Consider the following 21,854-nt stretch of genomic DNA (forward strand, 5'->3'; position numbering starts at 1 on the left):
AAATAAAATTAATGAATTATAGCTATGGGTCTACTTAAAAAAATGGCAGTCTGGAAGAATGCCTCCTCTACTAGAATCACAGTCATAGAATGGGTTAGGTTGGAAGGGACCTTAATGATCATATAATCTCAAACCCCTGACAAGGGCAGGGAAACCTTCTACTTGACCAATTTGCTCAAAGGCCTAAATATTCTGTCCTTTAATACTTCTAGAGATGGGTCATCCCCGACTTCTCTGCGCAACCTGTTCCAGTGCCTCGTTACCCCCACCATACAGAATTTCTTTTGAATATCTAATCTAAAACCCTCTTCTATACTTAGAGGAAGTCAGGAAGATAAAAGGAAGAGCAGACATTCTGAAGCTTGTACTGCACTCCTGGAGACAACTTGCTCTTTTGCCTCATGTGCATTCTGAGAACAAAGCAGCACATTATTGAAAAAGTGACAAAGTCACTACCCACATCATAATCATGAAGTACAGTAATATTCCTCAAAGTCTTCTCCCTAATGTTAAAATCAATAGAAGTAAAGTAATGAGAAAATATGTGGCAGAATTTTGTCTGATCGTTTTAGTATATTGAGTGTGGGTGGTGCAAAGAGATAGTTTTTAACATGGAAATTATTTCTCTGCAGTCTACTTTAGATTGAGGGTTACAACAGTCAAACTGACAGTTTTATCCTTTGCATTTATTTAGCCCATTCACAATCACTTTCAAACACTCATTTGCAAAAAACTTTGTGTATTTGTCTCCTAGTGATGCCTGGAGTGGCTGCCTAGAACAGAGGCTAGACAGAATTAAAATAATAAAGTAGATATTTATCAAAGGCCTTCAATAGAGACACCTTGGGTAGTACAAAATCCTCGCAGAGGCTACACCCAAGATGGATGATGGTCATCAGTTTTTTAGACAAATATAAGTTTGGTCTATTGGCATATCAGAGGTTAATTGTCCAGTTACAGCTTCAGGTAGTGAAGTCACATTCCCCTGGTTTGCTGCCCCCAATTCACTTTTGTTTATACTTTTTGGGTCCTGGGGCTGTGATAGTGACCTTGGTTCTCGCGCCTTTGGTTTTGTCTGACCAAAATGTGAAAAAAGCTTGCTAACACTTTATATGGAGTTCAGAGTTATACACTAATGCAGTACAGGATCTGAAAAATACAAAAGCTAGAAACTTAAGGCATCATTCCATATACTTCATCCCACTGCAGGGTAGTAGCTTATCAGAAACAAGAAAATTTTCGAATTTGGGACATTTTTAGCAAATTTTTTCAAACCTTCATAGACTATGCTCATAGAAAGTCACCAAGTACTTTTTCCTATACACTCATTGGCTACCTGAGGATATTCTCCAAAGACTTTTCACTCATGATACTCTTGTATTGTCTGTTGTACTTCATGTGATTAACATGTTCCTTATATTGTAGACTTTTTAATTTGAAGGTAAGATACAGTGATAGATATTTATGATACTGATCTCTTGTGTGTTCATATTTCTGTAACACATAGAATTTCCTGGAGTGGGTCTGCCTTTCCACCTATCTTTTATTTTTATTGTTATTATTGTTGTTTTCATTGTTTTTTCCCCAAAACTCCATGCTAAAATGCAATAAGGCATTTAACCACCAGCAGGAAAAAAAAGAAGAAAAAAGTGTTTCTAGCTTGTTTTCTCATCCATTTAATTACCTATTTTCCCATTTTATATGGGATCTTAATGACACAATTATAAGATATGAAATATTGGTAGATAGATTTCTATCAGCCCAAGGGAAAAACGTCAATGCCCTTATTAGAAGTTCATTGGTGCATTCCTTCATATTCAGAATTATCCCATATAAACTTTCAGAATGTTTTTCTTTGCAAGACCACGTAAATAAGTATTATTTTCTGATGTCATTAATTAGTCAAGAGATAGAATATCTAAGAACATACTGATGGTAGTTAGGATAATGAGATCTGAAATTCATGTAGTTTTTAATTTTTCTGCAATGCCTCTATATTAATTTGAATACTCCAGGGTTATGAACCTTGAATACTTGATCTTACACTATTTTATACCTTGGGTAGTATTTAGGCAGTGGACAGAATGGGCTGATGTATCATATTGACTGTTCATCAAGACATCAAAGGTACATATTGAAGTTTTTTGGGCATGAGTTGTGACATGAATAGCCTTCAGGACTCCTAGACTTTAAATTTGGCATTCATATTTAAATCTACCAAATGAGGGTCACACATGTCACCAAGACTAAGTACACTATGAATTTTCACTTGGAGATATTTTGTGTCCAATTAATCTGGTTTCTTGTTTTTTTGTTTTTTTTTTTTTCCCCAGTGACAACCAAAAGCATCCAGTCAAGGAGGAAATAGTGTCACAAAGTGTGGAAGACTTAAATTCTATTATATGGCTGGTTCTGTAAGTACCAGAGCTTAAACTTTAATTGCGCTCCACCTCCTTGCTCCTTTTTTAAATTATTAATTATTTTTCCTGGTTTTTTAATCTACATTTTATTTAAGGGCCTGACCCATAACCTGAACACAAATAAACCAGACATTTTTCCTTCTCTGTTACATATCAAGAGGAAAGAAGTTAGAAGAAACAAGAAAAGTCTTAAGAGAACCCAATTAACTTACCTCCACCCCAAGTTTTCACTTGTTTTTTCTTCCACATGACCTCAAACACAGGCAGTTGGGCTCAGCAAGGCAATAATTCAGAGTGGGATACAGTCAACCTGATGTGATGTGAAGCACCTATATTAAGGTATTTGCCAGCCATCCTCGGGGCTTGATATGGTTGTCTTTACATAAATGTGGTTTCAAATTTCAGAGTCAGACAGGACAGCTAAAGATTAAAAGTAGATCTGACACTTATGCGGTGGTGCATCCAGACCCACGTTGGGCTGCACTATGATCTCAGAAATGCTCATTAGGTCATTAGGCCTTGGCAAAAAGCACCTGGGTTAAACTCCTCTTCAGCTTAGAAACACTGTCTTCTCCAAGGAACTTAAGCTAAGGAGCTCCTAGGGTTTTTTACAAACAGCTTTGGAAATTTGTTTCTTGACTGAACAACAACTTCAATAGAACAGAAATTTGGTTTTGAACTTTCACAGGAAGTTACTGATCTGAGTTACTGCCAGGACGGAAAATTACTATGGCTAAAGCCAACACTCTTGCAGCCCTATGAACAGTGGTCCTAAGTGAGGCCCTTTGAGCTTTACTGGATCACAACAGCCTGTGACCAGGAATCCTGCTCTGACTGGGGTCTCAGAGCCAGGGAACTCTCAAGTTTGCTACACCTTGAAGAGTTGCCAAATGACAATGACAGATCCTAGGCTGATTCTGCCACTCCTCGAGGCTCAGCTCTTTGCCTGTTGAGGAGACGCGAAGGTATCCAGCTTGACTGAATTCAAGGGGAATTTTTCACAGATACATACCTTGTACATACTCCTTAAGGTCTCTGTCTATGTGTGTGTGAATGTGTTATAGCAAATGTTCTATGAATTTTGCTCTCTTAGATTTTCAAGGGCATTAGATTCCTAAGTGACTTGGACTTATAAGTGAGCTTGCATAAGCACTGCTGTGATTATGGCAGATTCGGTAGAAAATTATGTTAAATTTTTTAAATGAGATTGTTAATTAAGTGCTGCTAAGTTAAAGTGCAGTTGAAACTTTTAGGCCTAAACCTTTGATAAAGTCTCTGGCTAAATTTGACAAAGGGGTCCATGCTGAACTTTTTATCCTTACCTGTCCTATCCTTATTCTTTTTCCATCTCTAGCCCCCAGATAGATAATTTTAGGTTAGGATAATTTTAGTTGTAGCTTCCTTGATTTTAGATTTTAGTCCAATTTCTCTCTGTGTGCTTTAAGCAACTGGTAAGTAGTAGAATGAACCTTGCGAACAAGTTTTTTGTACTTTAATATTAAAAATGCTTTTGCCAATACCTTGGCTGGTCATTTCATGAGCAACCTAAACCACTTATTCATGACAAATTATAGGAAAAATGTGCCTTCAGGATAAGCAGCAAGATGCCAGATGAATTACCTGAAGATATCTCAAATTGTTTCTCAGCTTCCATATCTAGAAAGACCCCTATCGTGATTTTTTTTTCCTCTTCTGCACAAGAGGTGGGATTTTGCTGCCTAATGCCTCTGCTTTAATCATTTCGTCTGCTCCAAAGCAACCTGCATAACCTTTAGTACCTGTGGAGGAGCATGGATGTCCCACAGAGCCATTGTCAAGCCTGCTAGTCCCAGGAAGATGTCTCATTTTTCACAAGGTATCTGAAAAGACATTAGAAACTTATGTTTAGGTAGTCTTAGGGAGTGCATATGAGACCATACTCTTTACCCCAGGAATCTGTTCTGGGACTCTAAAACTAGGTGTTGCAAGTCCCATGAACTCAGTTCAGTTGTCCATTCTTATCAATGTCATGCATAGGGCTCTTTTGAGACGCCTCTGAGCATCCCTAATAGCCTCTAGCAACTGTTCCAGGTGTTCACCAGTCTCTCATGGGTCCTATGCTGTGTTAGATGTCTTCCAGAAACCCCAAGACATCTAAAATACCCCAATATAAGCAACTGAATCAAATATCTTTCTCCAATAAGACTGTGCAAAGCCACAATGTGCCCAGTATCTCAAAGGATGTCCTAAATATGTCATAATAGTGTCATAGCCATGCTTAAAATGGCAGAATGGTCTTAGTTACGGCCATTAATAAAGGACCTGAATTATGGAGGGCAAAACTGACAGCTGAAACATATGCGTGCGTGAAATACTGGTGGTTTAACATCTTTTCTTGTTCTGAATTAGAACTTAAAAGTCCTTATGAAATAGACTGTGTAAAATAGTGTACAATAATACAGAATTTTAAAAATACTTCCATAAAAATGACCAGAAGGTCCTTTGCAACACTTTGAGTCTACTGAACTGTATACTGCTGGGGTTTTCTTGGTTGTTTTTCTTGGGGTTTCTGGTGTAGTTCAGAGTTCAGCTGCTTTCACTGTCACAGTTCCTCCTGGGAGATGTAGCTGTAATGCTTCTTATTCCTATCATGTTAACTTTTGCAGACTACCTGACAAGTATTGTGGTTTATTTTTCATAGCATCTGCTGAACCTAGTGTGCGAAGTTCTGCTTGAAAATGGTAACTTGCTCATGCATATTTTTTCTTCATTAAATCTGTAAGTTAATATGTAGAGTAATACCTAGAAAAAAATTTCCAATTCATAGAAATCCTGACAGGTATGCAATAAGAAAGTGAATGTGGAAAGAAAAGAACTTTGTTAGATTTTAAAGTGACCTTCAGCAGCACACAATTAAATGTACATTTATTTACTGTAAATAAAAATGAAATAAGAATGACTAGTTAAATACTCACTGAAGAGTGTTCAACTAATTCTGTCATGGATAATATTCATCCCTACATTGTCTTCATAGAGAGAAGACAACAAAGTATTTGCCTGCATCCTTACTTTTCTTAAATTCATGCAATGAACAACATTTGCCTTTTATACCAGTACAGTTGGTAATCGCAAGATTTGGCAATCTTCTGGACCACTAGTTAGATGCCATGCCCTGGGCAATGTTCCAACTCAGGCAAAACATTGTTTTCCCTGGCCAGTATCAGTCACGCAGATCTTGGAAGAACTGGCTGAGTAACCAGAAAAAGGGAGAATGTGTGTTTAAGTCACTGCATCTAGAACCTGCTAATATCAAGCCTCTGTTTCCTTTCCCAAAAGCAGTTACAAATCCCAGTTCCATTTTTTTTTCCATTTCTCAGAAGACTTCTTAGTTAGAGTGAGGACATCATTTCCTCTTGCCCAGTTCAAAACAGCTGGTTTAGGATTTTCTAAGGTTAATGTGGTTCTGCGACATCTTGAAGAACAATAGAGACCATGTGTTCCGAAAACATGGAAAAACTTCAGGTAATCAGTTTCACAAAAGTCAGAATACAGCAACTGGCATGTAATCTTGAAGAATTCAAAATCAAATTTCCACTGTAACCCACCCTTTTGACTTCAATGTGACCAAGTAGGTAAAGCCCCACTGCAGACAATATGTAGTTTTTCCAGGCAAAGATTTCTGTCCCCTTGAACTTCAAGTCATGCTCTTTCACTAGTGAAAATCATAATACAAGGTCTGCATTACTATGGCAAGCAAGGAAAAAAAAAATTGATAAAGATTTGTAATAACCTAAAAGAAATTTCATAGATCACTGAAGACACAGAAAACTGAAAGTAAAAGAGATTGGGGTTATATTTCTTTTTAATAGTGTCAGTCAAAAATGTTCCAGTCAGTGGTCTGAACACCATGGATGCGGACAGATTTGCCACTTCATTTCACTGAATAACAATTTTAAAGCCTAGCAAAATCTTGGTAAGAGGAGATGGCAAAGCCTAAACTTACTGTCAACAAATCACACTAGAGAAATAATCCATTTTGATAGAATTGCTGCATGATCCTTGAATATCTAAATGAGACAAAAGGTTTTAAAGGAAGGATAAAAGGAATTTGTAAAGAATCAGTGACACCTCATGTGCAGTTTTGTTGTCACAAAAGTAAAGCGGCAAAGCTGGGTGATACTTATAGCCTTGTAAATTCTGTGTAACAGGCAGAGTAGTAAACTTTGTTAGAACACATGTGGGTAGACTTTTGACTTGAAAAAAAGGACAGGAATGTAATCAACAATCTAACCTCACTGGATGCCCAAATGGTTTCTCAGAAATTAATCAGAGTACTGCTCAGATTGCGGTACGGGCCAAACTTTTTTATTCAGGGCAAGGTTTTCCAAGTAGCTTATGCAAAAGTAGGAAGCTTATGTTACCACTGAAACAGGACCCTGGTTTCCATCACCCCTATACTTAAACATATCTGCCCCACACCATGCAGACAAGTGTCAGTCTGTTCTGCTCAGTTCCTTCATCATGCTCACAACCAGTCTAACAAAAATATGACCCTCTGTGTCATGGGTCTACCACTGGATCTCATACATGGAACAGCTTTGTGATTGCTGGTGGGAATAAAAGGGAGAGTTTGGGAATGCAGAATCCTTACAGTGGTCTTAAACAGTGAAATTACACTTTATCTCAGAATTAATTTATCATCAACAATTGTATGCAGCAGCAACACGGAGATATTCCACATTTGGATTCTTAACATTATGCTGGGTTTGATTGCTTTTCTTTCACTGAATAGTCTTTCTGTTTACAGACTAAACAAAGGAAACTTACAAAGAGGGAGATAACAAATATACAAATTGACAAATGCATTTTATATTAGATTTCTGAACTTTTGAGATTTTATAAACATTTCCATAAAAATGGGGTATTTGTGAATTAACAAGACTATGGTGGAGCAGAATGAATGCCATTTTATTTCTTTGTGTTCATTTATTTCTCCATTCTTCTTATTTTTCACATTGTCTTTACTGTTCATATTACACAAACATGCTCTGCAGAAATGTGAATTGACTAACAAAAGTAGTTAGTGGCAATAGGGATGAAGTTTGACATGAGCTGCAGGCTACAAGAACAAATGAAACAGAAGCATGGGAACACAATTCTAAAAAAAAAAAGAATTTAGGAAGGAATATGCTATGGACATTGTTGTATCCTCAATCAACATATTATATAGATCTGATAAGGTAGAAGGTCAAAAACATGCTTAGTGCTGGGTAACACTGGAATTTACATGGAAGTGCTGCAAGAAATAGATACCTATGGAATTAAAAATACAGTACATAAAAATAAATTATTATTGACATTTTGAGTTGTTCTCTAAAAACTGTTGCAGAGCTTGCACAGTATTTGTTGTGTGATTCTTACCTTAAATGGAATTCAGAGAGCCATTTTTACAGGACAAAAAATATTGTGAGGTTTGGAATGCTATGCCCTTCTTAAATGTAAATATAGTCTCAGATAGCACAATAAAATCTTTTAATGTACCAATGAGAAGCAGAACTTTCATCTGTGAACAACAAAGGAATCTTTAAAATATCTCCCAGTGGCTCAATATAAAATAATTTTTTATTAATATTTTAATTCTGGTTTTCATCTGTTTTGAATTCACAGAAATATAAATTTGAGAGTGCCTGAAGCCAGTAGATCTACTCCATTGTGACACCAGCTTGAGTCTTGTCGTAACCCATTTTAACTTTTATTTCCTCATTTCATTCATTTACCTTCAGTAATTTTCCTTGGCTTGACAGGACTTAAATCAACTGTGTTGGCTTTGATACAATAAAGTAATTGACTTTCAGATGTTCAAGGACGTCTTGCCCCATCAACACCTTTCCATCTATGGATGTGTATGCACAGACATACGTATGTATGCAAGAGAGGTGCAGCTGAGAAATGAAGCTGAGAGATCAATGTGGTTCACTTTAAAATTTCATAGACGTGGTTATTCCCAACAGTCATGTAAGTACCTGCTGAGATCAAGTGTGAAGGTTCATCTCAAAGGTTAGCATCCTAAAAATAACCTTTGAAAGGCTGAACAGTTGTAACAACAGAGAAAACTGTCCCTGGCAGTGCCAGAGCAGAAACAGTGGTCCTTTTTAAAAGCTAAAGATAGCCCCACTGACCATGGCAGCCAGCTGCCTCAGGTCCTGGGCTTGGAGAGAGGGCAGCCCCAGAGGTGGCCAAAGGCAGCAGCAGCACCACAAGTGCTTTAAAAAAAAAAAAAATCAAAACATTTTTTGTTAATGTTCTTGCTTAAAAGTCAGTCTCTTTAAAGTGAAAATAGTGAAAAGCAGTCGTGGTACACCTGGAAAAAGATAGCAGATGGCAGGGTTTATTTTTTGAAATGAGAAGGAAATGCAGAGAACTGCATTAGACACTGATAGAGAACTATCCTCAAGATAGCCTCAGGCACTGGCAGTAGAGCAAGCAGCAAAGGGTGAGGAGTGTGAGGGTATGTGCTTTGAGGGAGTCTGCCTAGTAATGGTGACGCCCAGAGAGGCCAATAAGACCAGGTGAAGAGAGGAAAACGGGGAAAAAATTAAACCCAGAAATCCTTTCTATTGTTGTGAGAGAGCAAAGGAGTACGATGCTGCTGGAGGCACTTCATGCATTATGCAAGTGACCACAGCTGCCCAGCTCCTCCAGAGCCTCAGTGTGGTTAGCACCAGAGCTGCTAATGATGCCAAATATATAATGAGTGGGGGAGGGACCAGGAGCAGGCGTACTCACTGAGAGATCTAAAGTACCATTGAGCTTTTCCACAGAAACAAAAGGGTAACCAGAGAAGGACCTCCATACACACTGAAAGATACAAAGCTGCTCCTGGAACTCTCATCCAGGAGCTGCAGGGCACTGTTTCCTGCTGGATGTGAGCCCTGATGTGAGCTGAGCAGTGCTGGGGGATCCACAAAGGGTCAGGCGTGGGAGTGATGTCAGGGCAGTGGGGGAGTGGGTGACCAATGCACAGTGACATAAAGGAGTGATATTTCTGAAGGTCAGTTATGGGATGTAGAGGAGGGCAGCCTGGTGCAGAAAATGCGTTTGAGGATCTGTATTGATCTACATGGCCCGGTGGACTACTTCAGTTCTTCATTTCTTCTCCTGTCCAGGCTCATAAATCCTCACCTCCAGTGGGTGGAAAGCTCACTGCTCCTCCTTCTTTTTCCCCAAAACATGATGGATTTTCTTGTGTTACTGTGCTGCCCACATTACCCTGGCAGGACAAGGCATCACTGTTTAATTCCACAAGTGCTTGAAAGGCCTAACCGGTACCACAAAAAGTGATGCTTATAACAGACAGAAGTCTGCTTTGACATCAGTAAAAACAGATTTTTCCCAAGGTAAACCATAATCTGCTATCAGATGTTCACCTTATCTGCAATCGGTGATATAGCTCAAGAAAGATGCCTTCTACGTTATCTTCTTTTTCCATATAAACACTGAAAATGCAAACATGTTCTCTTTGCAAAAAATCTCTTTAGATTGAGAACCTGCTTTTCCACAGCTCTGAGGGCACGACAGATCACCAACCAGTACATAAGTGGGACAATTTGGGGAGAAAAGGTGACAGCAGCAGCAGCAGCTCTGGCGTGGTCCAATTTCTCCACTACTTACAGCTTGCCACTCTACAGTACTTCCCCACTCCATTGTCTGTCAAGCTTCCGTGATGTGAAAAAATTCTGCAGATGACAACTAGCCATTTCAGAGACAGAAGGAAAAAAAAATTCAACCCTTCAAACCAATTGCCTTTATAGATCTGATTTCTGTGGTGGTCGAAGTTGACTTGGTACCTCAGAGCAAAGTAAACACATATGTTTGGGAAGGCTTTTAAACTACTTGGCACCAAATAACCTTGTACCACACAGAGAATATTTTTTCAGCCCTACACACTTCTGATATGTGTGAAGCACTGGCTTTCACGTGTCTCTTTGAGATGCAGTTGGTGGTGTGGTGGTACGTGTGACCTCAGACATCTGGACTAGCTGTCAGCCAGAGCCATCAGAGTTTGCAGCACCATACTGAGACACTTTCACATCAGATGGAGAGGAAAATATTCTCAGATATTGGCTCTCTCCCAAAACTAGTACTTCCCTTGGATCACACCTTATGCAAAGCTCTGTATGAACTGAAGAGAAAGATGGGTTATTGGCATATTTTGCACAGGCTGTCTGTTGGCTTTATTGTAAGTGACGACAGCTCCAGCCTGGAGGAGGCATGACATGTTGCTTTGTGCATATATATATACTACTTCGCCTGCTGTTTCAATTTGATTTTGTATTTTCTCATTGAAAAAGATAAGACAGATAAAAACCATCTGACTTCCACAGCAAAAAAACATATGGGAGTTTCAGGTATTCCTGTAAAAAAATTTAAGTGTATACATACAGCGGAAAAGAAATAAAGTTTTCATATACAGTAGCAAATTAAATTACATTTGAAGGTAAAATCTATTTAATCCCTCTTCCATCCACAGTTGATGCAAAAATAAGCCACAAATTGGTGCTAACACTGAACAACATCACTGAGACTGTTCTACAAAGTGTCCTCATTTGAAATTTGCATCCAGATCCAGTAGGCTTTTGGAGGAATTGCTGCAGTATCGACAGAGCTATCATTTGTCAAGTAATTCTCTAGGATAAAATTCTCAGATACCTGCTGACTTTAATCAAGCAGAGACCAATATCCCAAGTTAGGAGGTTTGCTAGAAAGGCCTCCAATGTTGCTACTGAGCAGCAGTGAGGGGTTCCCAATGAGAAGAAATGGGAAAATTAAGTCAGGTGTCAGGCAGGACCCTTGTAGGTGGATGGAGCAGACCTTGGAACTCGTGGTGTCTGGCTCATCTCTGTGCCCCAGCAGGGAGAGAGCAGGCTTTTAATGAGTGGAGCTTGGCTGCAGCAGGCTGAGGGCAGTGCCCACCTCGCTCCAGTGGAGGCCGGATGGGACACTGAAGTACTATAGCTGCTGAGGTCCCAAGTCACAAGTCAGTCCTGATCTTAAACACTGCTGGAAGTTTTATGCACTCTGGTGAAATTTGTAAGAGTTTTCACTGTTTAAGATGACCAAAAGTCAGTATTCTGAGCAGCTAAGAGCAGGCCTGTAGCTCAACAGATGCAAATTGTCATTGCCAGCAACACACAAGGAGCTGCACTCAAGTCCACGAGGCCCCCCAACTTTCAGGGTTTGGCTGGCTTTGTTCTGGGCTGCCTACAGCTTTGCTTTAACTTGCTTCAGCTGTTACCAGCAGCTTCCTAATGAACACGTGGCTACTGTCTGATTTGTTTTACTTTTGCTTATCTTTATCTAATCATCTTGTATAACTGTAATTTTCACAAAGATACTATTTAGCGAGATGTTCTTTTATGCAGAACAAAATATTTTTGACCCTAGCAAAAATGATGCTTTGTAAAGGAATGATACTGTAGCAGGAGCCTTTGCCAAGAGGAGCAGAGAGTGGAAGATTACAGGCGTGGAAGTAACCTGCTGCAAACAAATCATCAGTGGTTAGTTGGAGAAATGCAGTCCTGAGGACTGGGTAAACTGGTTTTAGGGTTGACAAAGAAAACAAGGAAGAAGTATCCAGCATATATGAAAGCTCATGTGTATGAAATCTCACATTTCCAGTGGAAAAAGAAGACAAGTAGCTCATTGTGACAGAGGATACATAACAAATACCCCCACAGGGTGAGCAAGAAAAAACCCCCGCTCCCACTGCCAGCATCATAACTTACTTGGCATAGGGCCTGGGGTGCCGATGACCTGTGGTGTTGAAACATTGGACATTTGTGTGCAGGGAGAGAGTAGAGGGAGAATACAGAAGTGGGAAAAGGGGCAACCATGAGGAAGGGAATAGAGCCTTTGTCCTACACCAAGGTTTTCAGGAGATAGTTCTGAAGAACTATCTTGTGTCCCATAAAACTGAGAGTGACTTTACTTAGTACAGAACAAGTTCCCACTGGAAGGCAAAGAAGATTAAATTAAGAAAAAGAGGAGCATGGAGCATGAATGCAATAGAATGCTGTTTACTTCCTGCTTAGGGACTATACAGTGACTTGGGCAGACAAATGTATCAGGGCCTACAGAAACAACCAACAGAGACAAGAGTCCCTAAACAACAACATAACTGGCTCTAAAATTGCTCTTAGAGATTACACTAGAAAAGGATCTTTCCCACCTCAGGTGAGTGCTGTGACTCCAGACAATTTGCTATTCTTGAAAATCTCTCTTTTACTTTTCCTACTTTTTTTTTGAGCATTTGTTTTATGGCTTTTAGTGGCTGAGTTTCATTCAGCACCAGAAAAAAACCCAACCAGATTTCAAGACTTCAAAAACTTTTGTTTTCCATATTCCAGTGCCAAATTCAAATTTCTGCCACAGGTTGACTAACTCATAGTGAGGAACAGAAGTAGAAATGTGACATATTGGGAGAAGTAAGATGATGGAAAAGTTTTAATTCGGGGGATCCATGGTAGAAGTACATTGTCTTTGAGGTCACTATTAGCAGCTTTTCTTTCCAACACAGTTTTCTCTGGAGTAGGGAACCCTCCCTCCAGAACCAGAAGCTTAGTTTGCTGCCATTTGGGGTGATGACATGGCATAATTAGTTGGCACATATTCTCACGTATTTTACTCAGGTGGTGAGTTGCTCTGTCAGCCAGCTACATATATAGAGAGATTGCACCAAAGGTTCCTTGCTATTGACATAAACACACTAGCATAATTTGGCTGTTGTCAGAAGAGATAATGCCAATGCCAATGTCAAATCTATTTTGTCATGTACTATAGGCCTGCCTCATGACTGTGTTTTTGCTGGGAATATCACTTAGCAATGAGTAGAATACATGGGAGAATGACAACAACAGTCATCTCTGGCAAGAAAAGTGGCCTTAGAAATGTTCTTAAGGCAATGTACATTCAGAGGGATTATTCTATAATGCAAACAATTTGCTTGCAAGCACACTGCAATGATGACTCTCACTGTGAAGAATAGCTTTGCTGCGTGCCCTTCTTTGGCAGTGTGAGAAGGATGTATGAGGTCATGGATCAGTGCCACTAACCCCACTGGGTGTCCACTACCAGCAATTTCAGTTGCACCAATGTGCACAGTCTGTAATGTAACACATAGCAGAAACAAAGAAAAAAATCTCATTTTTATAAGTCATTTACTTTGTGTGACAGATGTCCAGGGTTTTAAATAAGTGCACTGTGAAAACAGAAAATTAAAACAGCTTGGATGACTTCATAAGAGGTTACAGGATGAAGCACTTTATTTCTTTTGATGCGAATGTATGAAAGTATATTAGGTATATTTCATAAAGGGCTAAATGTTAGCATATTGTTGTCCAGTAGGGACATCATTTGCCAGTAACAAGTGCCTACAAGCAAAGCATGCAGAGATAATTATGATTGACTGGACAGCTTCTGCTGTAATGAAGCTAAAGAAAATTCAAGTTGTCTTGGAGACAAACAGCAGAAATGTACTAAAAAAGGGTGAAAATAAGGGGAAAGTATTGAAATACTGAAAATCCATAGGGTGATAATAAAAAATCCACTAAGAATCCATGGGATGGATTTCCCATGCACAGAAGCCATTACCTCAATTTGCCAGTGTTTTGGAATTCCAGATTTAGCATCCATGGCCACATCTGCATGGGGGAGCACACAGCCCCAGCACAGTTTGTGCAGGGTAATACTGGCCTGAATGTTTGAAAAGCATGTTTGCACAGTCCCAGGTCCAGCCTACAAAACCATAACTTGCCTTTTGAGCAGGGTGTGTTAGCTCAGGTACAGCACAGCACTCCAGGACCAGTTCTGAGCATGGACAAAGTCATCTCAAATCTCTGTGCATGTACTCACTTAGACACATCCTCACAGCTCTCAAACACATTTTTGCTGTGTTTGCCAAATTCCCAGTGGCAACAGTTTTGACAGTCACAGTCAAAATGCAACTGTGTAATAATAAGTTTTCTTGTGGCAGTAGCTCATAAAGTCCTTGGTGACTATGCGTAGATACTGAGAGAAGTTGTGAAGTGCTGTTTTAAGAATGGTGTGACTTTGGTAAAGTCTTTCTGGGTGTTAATCAATAAAATCATATTATAATGTTCTGGAAGCCTACTACTGAGATAAGAATTACGTTTTCCGGTGTTCATTTTCTTTCTTGTGAAAGATTGGGAAATTAATTTCCAAGACCCTCCAAGCAGAGACCACATAAACAAATCTAATGATTCGGTCTTAGAATAATTAAGAAGCCTGGTCAAGACAGGTTGATGTTTCCCCACCATGAAATTCTCCGTTGCCAGGAAAAAAGGTAAAATCAATGGAAGATAAGAAAAGGTTTAAGGGTAAGCCTTGTTTTTTGTACTTTTTTTGTTTGGTTGGTTTTTGTTAAGTGGATGGAAAGAACGGTTGCCACAGTAGAAATAAGATGTTTCATATGCATAGCTGTGGATTGCAGTGAATATTTTACATAACTCTCATCCTAACTTGGACCTGAGTCTTCCCTCATAAATACAACAAGCCATGATCTGTGCAATTAGCTGAAAACATTGTGTCAACCTGATCTTTCCTCTTGCTTCCTCAGTTGCTGCCCATTCCTTCTGCTTCATCAGGCAGTACTTGTTTATCTCATCTTTTTTTTTTTTTTTGAAAGTAAGATATATTAGACTTGTTTCTGACTATTTTAGTCTCAACAGTTACCTGCCATTCAAGAGCTTTTTAGATGAAGAAACATTCACTGCACTCTTTTTTATTTATGCTAAGTCCTACGGAAGATTTCTCAATAAACCTATTAGACTGTTTCTGCCTTCCCCTTTGTCCATGTCATCCTGAGATGGCACAGTTGTGCACTGCCTCTAGAGGTGCAGCCACTTTGTACAAAAAGCCATCTGTTCCAGTGCTAGAAATGAGCCAACTGTTTCACATTTTTACATCAAAGCTAGAAAGGGAATAGGACAAATCCTGATGCCTACCACCACTTTGTTTTACAGATTTGCTACTTTGGGGTTGTAGGTCAATGTAATGAGGCACTCCAGTAAAGCTCTACAAAGGGGTCATGCTGATACAGCTACTCTGATAAATAATGATGGGACCAGGCAAATTCTTCACACCTGAAAATTGCTCTTTTGCATTCAGTTTTTGTTCTGGACCACCCTGAGATGGTCTCTAGAAATCAGTGCTCAGGTAAAGGTAGGCAAGTACTTCAGTGCAAGGACCAATTCCGAAAGCCAGTATTGATAAGCCTGTATGAGAACTGGATGCTCACTCCATTCTGCACAGTCCTAAGGATCCCAGAAGGATCTTCATTCTCACAAACACCCATGTTTCCATTTCAGTGCAGGCAACAAAAGCCTCAGGTTCTTATTGATGGGCTGCGAAAGGACATTTACATTATTTCTGGATCTGGAGCTGAGAAAAAAATACACACAGTAATACTTATAACCCAGACCCCAGAGCAGTTTCTGCAATACTCATGACAAAGTTCCATCCCAATTACTGTGATATAACTCTTCTCTGGGGTTCTGTTGTTATGCCATTTCCACATGGCTGACCTGTTCTAGGTCAGGCAAGCCTGAAATGGTATAGAGGGCCTCTACTCCAACACTTGACCATAGAGTGATGAACCATTCCCTGGAGTGAATGTGACCCTTGTGGGGTTTGCAATGAGGGACTCAGGGACTCTGTTATCCTCCTCTCTTGCTATTGATTTAATAAAGGAGGTTGAGAGCGACTCTTTACGTAAAGCAAGGATCTCTTACTCCTGTTCAGAGCCATAAATCTGCCTTACTGCTGATGTGAATGATATACCCATATCACCACTAAACCCTGCACTCACAATTAATCTTTCCTATTTTACAGCTGGCTCATTCAGTGAACCTCTGTTTTGGTTTTGGGGATGGTAAGATTTCTGTTTTGAACAAAATGCACCAATGTGGAAGGAGAAAAATATGTTAGAAAAAACTACAGAAAGGCAAGAAGACTGGTAGAGAAAAACATGTACCAAACACCCAAGGATTTAGGACAGTAGATAGATAGCAGCATTTTTGGAGGCTGGCGAAGTTTTCTCTTTCATTAAAATTCTGACCCTATTCAGTGGCATATTTTTTGTGTTTTCTCATCTAGACTGTGTCAGGTTATTTTTAATTGTGTAATTCTCCAGCAGCTTGCAAATGTAAAACTTTCATTTTTTATTAAGAAGTTCTTTTCTGTTGATCTTCTATAATAGAAAATGAAATTTCTATGTGAGCCATCCACTAGAGAGTCTGAGGGAAGCAATATCTGGGTTAACAGACTGTTTTAAACCCATTCTCTCAGGACCTTCCTCTTTCCCTTCGGCATTTTCAGTCTGTCTGCCTCTTCTTGCCTGCTTATTTCGTCAGTGTTTAGGCCAATTGTGATCTACTTGAAAAGGTAGGATGGATGCATTAAAGAATGGCTTTTCATACCAAGTGAGCATTCAAAATAATCTGACAATTACAGAAATGTGTTGGAGAACAGCACCCAGGGCAGGACTGGAGGAATGGTGGTTGGATCAATGCACATTGCACAGGACAAATAATGAGCACATTAGCAAACAACTAACTTTTATCTCATTAGTACACTTGAGGTAGCTGTATTGCTTTGATCTTAATTTAAAACAACAATAGCAAAAATAAAGTGAAATATTTAATCTTTGAAGTGCAGTAGCCCCATATTAGCTCACATTTATCAGCCTCAAAGGTACACAACTAGTGTGTACATGATTGGGCTGTCTCTATGCAGTCTTTGTGTGGCATAAAGATCTAGGGACAATTTGCACAGCTGAAAAATAAGAAAAAGGTTTTTAGAAGCAGAACTTTGTATGCACATTACATAAGAAAATTTTCATAGTTTGTTCTCTGTACTGAAACCTCCAGACTTCCATTTGCAAGCTTGCAAGCTTATGTTATAAAACACTCAGTGCCTGAGTCAGTGCTGTGAAAGCCTTTGATATCAGTAGCCTCTAATATTCCTCCCAGCAGGAATGCTAAAGTTCACTGCCAATAGCTTGGAGGTAGGCTGATGGTGTCCAAACTAAAGGAGTGCAGAAAGAACATTTTATGCCTGAAAAGTGCTAACATGTCCAGTGAAAAAAGAAATCCGGGTTACAACACCCTCAGGGCTTTGAAATAGCACTTGTGACAACATTGCGTTGTATTTTGATGTACTGTGGTTTAACTCTTTTCTGAAGAACAGGCATTTTGGACTCCACAGAGACAGAATGTGGTGCTTTGTAATAAAATAATGATAGGCTGAAGCTGTACAAGACTGTGCAAAGATCATCAGTTTCTCTCAGAACTTTAGGCTAAATTATCAACCACAGCACAAATAACAGAAAATCTGTTCAGCTCAATTGTGTGGCTTAGTCTAGGAGATCAATACCTGCAATTTATAGTCCATATTTAACTGTCTTGTGTTGGGTGCAACGGTGTCCCTCTCTTGCACATCATGATAATTTTGGAAAGCAATTGAGGAGCCATGTGTCAGCGTTTTGATATTAAATCCATTTGATCAGTAAACATTAGATATTTGATTTACTAAAATATTTCTATGCTTAAGGCACTGAAAAAATGTAAGCTGTAAGACAAAAAACATACCCGCATTTTTTTCGAAAAAAAAAATTTGGATACGAGGAAAAAAGCAAACATTTTGATTTACTGGTACAAAACTACAGAATATGGTACTTAATTAATTTTTTTAAAATTACGACTTTTTTCCAAATTAATAGACTGATCACATCAAACTAGTCTTCTGCCCCATATTAATCTAGTCAAACTGGTTGGTTGTCTTTTTTTTTTTATTTCAGTATTATTCTGGTATTGAAAAATGTAACTGAGTTGTTAGGACAGTTTACATGAAAGCCAGAAAGAGTAACATGAGAAGGCACAATCACTTTTTAACCTTGTGGAAGTATCATTTGATAAAAATGCCATGTTGAGAGCCTAGAAAGTGGAAATTCTCTTTCAGAGGCTGCATGTGACTTTGAGTAAATCATTTAGTGGATTACTTGACTGACAGAAATAATACCAGTCCAGTCTTACTTAGCATATCAACTTTATAGATATATGTATATATATTCCTGATTACAACTGCTTATGTTGAAGAGGAAAACACATTTCTGGTGTCAACCCATCTGAGGCAACACAGGTAAATTGAAAGTCAGCTGGAGTCCATTCTTGCGTAAGAAGCGGCATTGCAAATCACACACTGCCTTCCTAGGGACCCACCAGTGCTGCAAAAACAAGAGAGTCCCTGACACTTAAGGTGAAGACGCTAAATCTGGCCAGATTACTCAGATCCTAGCAGTGTCCTAAAGTATTAGTGCTACTCCTCCTGATGCATGAAACGAGAAAATTAAAATTCGCCCCAGGCTGAATTTGAAAGGGTGGAATTTGGGGAAACAAAGCTGATACTCTCATCTATTATATTTGTATTGGTAATCATTGAGAAAATATGGAACTACTGTTATGAGTTAGAGTTCAGAGTAAGCCACTGTTGCAAGTGTGAGTGAGCTGAGCTGTGTAGAGTCTATTAAATGCTTTGATGTCCACAGAAGGAAGGTGCAGCAACCACTCACAGTTACCTCTGTTGGAATGGAAGATGTACTGAGCATTGCAAAAAAGCCACAGTGGAGGAACACGGCTGTGTTCAAGAGCAGAGTGGAGATATTTGGCGGTGAGAGTCCCTTTTCTGGAAGACAGATACACTGCAAAATTCTGGCACATGAGTCCAGGTGGGCAGCTCTTGCTGGACACCTTGGAAGCACGGTAGACCTTTTTTCTCCATTTTAAATTGGGATATACTTTGCCCTGAAGGAATGCATCACAGAAAAGCTGATGAAATAACCATATCAAATTTTACTGTGATACAGAATGGCCTGGCCAATTTTGTGCCATGCTCCTTTCACACAGAAAGATAGTTCTTGCATTATTTCTTTGGAGTCATTGGGAAATGTAAAGAGATAAGGTTCCTGAGGTAAAGGCAGAAACATGGCTGAGATTGTGAACTGCACAGCTACATTCACAGACAGCCTTCCACTGTCAGGTGTCCTGTCCTTTGAAAGTCATTGGCTATGTGCCAAAACAGGCATAAGTAAATTAAAGTTCACTTGTTAAGCTATAGTAGCGTAGATAATGTCATTACACCATGACAAGAACAGTTTCAGAGATTAGTGCCAAACCCTTTGGGTAAAGATACAAGGAGACCCAAACACATTGACTTCTGTCCACATTTTCCTGCTGAAGACATGTCACAAACATGCAGTTTATCTCAACCCACAGAAATCTATCCATAACACATGTGCAGAAACACATCCCAACACAGTGACTAATCCTGCACCAACAGCACTGTTTTCTTAGTCACTTGGCGGCTTGGAAGATACATTTAGAACTGATTTGAGAACTGAAAGTGGATATTTTAATGCCTTAAATCCATCTTTTCCTAACTATTTATTTGCAGACTCATGAAAATTTGCTTCCATGCAATTATTCCAAATGATTCACATTTTTTCCTTGTATACATGTGTGGGATTATGGATATACTGAGAGGTATAAAATACAATATTCAGTATCCACAAGTGACACCTGATTATGTGAGTAACATGGTTCTGTCTCATTTCTCTCACTCACAGAGTGTAACAGTTGACATTTGCACTGGAAGAAGCTGGTGCAGGGCTGAAGACCTCAGGGTGGAGTGGTGATTTAGGGCTAGATTGTAGCTAAAAGAAATAAGTGCTACTTTAGGCACTTATAAATGCATCCTTTTTAAACTACACAAGACATCACTTAGTCAGGATGCTAAAAAATCCGCAACCTCCTACACTCTTTATTGGTATAAGTGCAGAGTTTGAACTTAATTTTGGCTCACACTACTCATACAAATGAATCATCTTTTGAAATGCTTGGTACACTGACAAAAAAACATCAAAACTTGATACTTCTTCTTTGCGTCCAGAAGGTTTGACAGACCTGATACTGGCCCCCATAATGGTGTTTCTAAACTTCCCACTGCCACTCTTGAGACCATCAGTATGTCCCGGACAACAGCAAGGGAGCACTAAATCTCGTGTGTAACACAGGACAGGCATCTGCTATGTTTTTTTAGTGCTGCTGTTTAAGCGGATTATTAGCATCAGCCCGAAGAAGGGACATAACTGGAACCCAAAGGCTGGGGCTGTGGAAGGAGCAACACAAAGCTGAACAGAAGCAAGGAGCCAAGGAGTTGCCCCAGTTGGCCTTGTTACCTCCTCCAGGCAGTCCCTGGCTCTTACACAGTGCTGCCAAGGGTTAAATCAAAGTTCATATAATTTGACAGAATTTCTATAATGTCCTCTCTTCCTCCATCCTCTTTTACAGATAGATTGTTCTAATACACTCCACATATAATGTAAGTTTATCTCTCTCTATTTTGGCAGGATATTGCAACCTTTGAACTGAAATATCCACAGCCTGCTATCATAACAGAGCTTCTGACATATCAGTATAACCCAGCTTGGCAGGCATCCCTGCAAATACTATTAAAAGTTTTATTGCTGAAAAAATGCAGCTATTCCCTACTTTACACTCTTTTAAGGGATCAGGGCTCCTGAATACCATGAGGAAAGAAACTGCCATGAGCATGTGAAGGCTGTTGAGGTTGTGTTTTGAGGCTCCATCTCCTTGCTATATCCTAAGGAACAAGAGAAGGACTGGAGATGTGGAATGGATCTGAGTGAAATAAATTGATAGAGTAATGGAGATAAAACTAATACCAGAACTGGTCACTGATGATGTTAAGATAACATAGGATCTTCATTGGAAGAGACACAAATTCATAAGAAGCAAAAACAAATCAGGAAGACAGGATATTGCCTGGAAAGATGACCCAAGGAACTGTGAGAGCCACATGTGAAATCAAAGGAGGGGTAAGGATGGTTTCTGTCAGAGTATTTGCTCTAACAAATTGTTGAGAGAGAAAAAGTTGCTGTGAGAAAAAGCTGATGGTAGCTTAACCTGGCATATATGAGATAGAAAACTTAATGTGTTCTGAGACCAGTGGATTTGATCAGCACCTACAACAAGGCAGACCCTAGGACAAGATTTATTATCTATGCTGAATGCCACATTACTGCAGTGGAGTATGCTCAGTATACATGCTAGCTAGTCTACACTTTGGACATCTATAGATCTTTAATATTTGAGTACTACAAGTATGTTTCTACTTATGAGGAGCCAGGGTCTTGGTAGGATACATCACACCACATCATGGACACTCTTCTGGCAAAGATGCAGACTGAGCCTCACCTCCTGATTTCCACGTTTCTGCCTTAGCTGTGGTAGCAAATGTCTTAATAATTTCAAATGAGACACATCTGGAAATAGGAGAAGTTGTGCTACTAAGCAGTAAGAC

This window comes from Chamaea fasciata, unplaced genomic scaffold, assembly GCF_029207755.1.
Source record: "Chamaea fasciata isolate MVZ Bird 193981 ecotype frontalis unplaced genomic scaffold, bChaFas1.0.hap1 SCAF_2, whole genome shotgun sequence".
NCBI lineage: Eukaryota > Metazoa > Chordata > Aves > Passeriformes > Sylviidae > Chamaea > Chamaea fasciata.